This window comes from Frankliniella occidentalis, unplaced genomic scaffold (assembly GCF_000697945.3).
Source record: "Frankliniella occidentalis isolate FOCC.00 unplaced genomic scaffold, Focc_3.1 Scaffold313, whole genome shotgun sequence".
Lineage (NCBI taxonomy): Eukaryota > Metazoa > Arthropoda > Insecta > Thysanoptera > Thripidae > Frankliniella > Frankliniella occidentalis.
In genome coordinates, this window is record NW_026267438.1 from 279,377 (window position 1) to 280,526 (window position 1,150).

The following is a 1,150-nucleotide window of genomic DNA, read 5'->3' on the forward strand; positions in this document are numbered from 1 at the left end:
GGGGCACCTCGACATGACAAGGGGAGGTGTGTGGTGCGCGGCCAGCTCTCCGCCCCCGGGAGAGAGGGGGGCCTATGCAGCGCAACAAGCTCTTCTAACGGTCGTGATAAATCCGCCGCATCGCGCCGGCGTCTTGGAGTGGAAGTACGTAAGTACGTACTCGCCTGCTCTTTAAATGAGTCCGTCCTGCGATGCGATTAGCAGAGGGATCCTATAGACGGTACAACAAGTCCAGCGGGGAACGCCGAACGCTGTTATGGGAGGGAAGCCGCATGCCGATTGCCTAGACTTGGATTCACATTTCACAACGCACTGCTAGATGCAAGTGTTTTGTCGTTAATTTCACCGATATTTATTTTTTTTCACATTGAGTTCGGAGAGCCGGGATGAAAATATATATTTGAGCGTGTCGTCTCGCAGCAGTCCGAGCAGGCGGACACACAAACAGCCATCGCCTGACGCAGACACACACGAGTCCGGCAATCGTTTTGGGACGAATAATATGCAAACAAGATGACGAGAGCGGTGGGGGAAAAAAGTGGTAGATTTATGTGCGCGAGTGCAGGCCGGGGCCGGGCCGGGCCGCCATCGCTCAGCCCATCCCGGGCCGCACCGCCCGTCCATCTCGTCACGTCAACAACTATTTTTATGTGGCCGGCAGAGCAGCCTCGTTCGCACCCACGGACGGACGCCGGGCCAAAGCCGCAGCAGCAGCAGACCATCTAAACGGTGTGCCCCCCCCTCCTACTCTTCTTCCCGTAACGAGACGCAATCACACCGCATGCTAAAAGCAAACTCGTGTGAAGCACGATTTGAGCCGCTTTAGATCAATCCGGTCATTTTATTTATTATTCTCCAAGGACTGTTCTTCCTTCTCCTTGACGCTCCTTCCTATGCCATACTCCTCCCGTTCAGAGCACCACCGCCTTGTTGATGGCTTCTTCCTTCTCTTTCTCTCTTCTCTTGTTCTTTCCGTCGCGACGCGTCTTCTCTCTTGTCTTCTCCTTTACTTATGCCCCCCTCCCCCCCACCTTTTCCAGCCACCTCTCCCTCCAGCCCTGCAAGACTTCATTGACAGCCGTAAACATGCCAAGCGTGCATTTGGGTGCGTGGCGCGGTGCGTGGCGTGGTGGGGCGTGGTGGGGCGGGG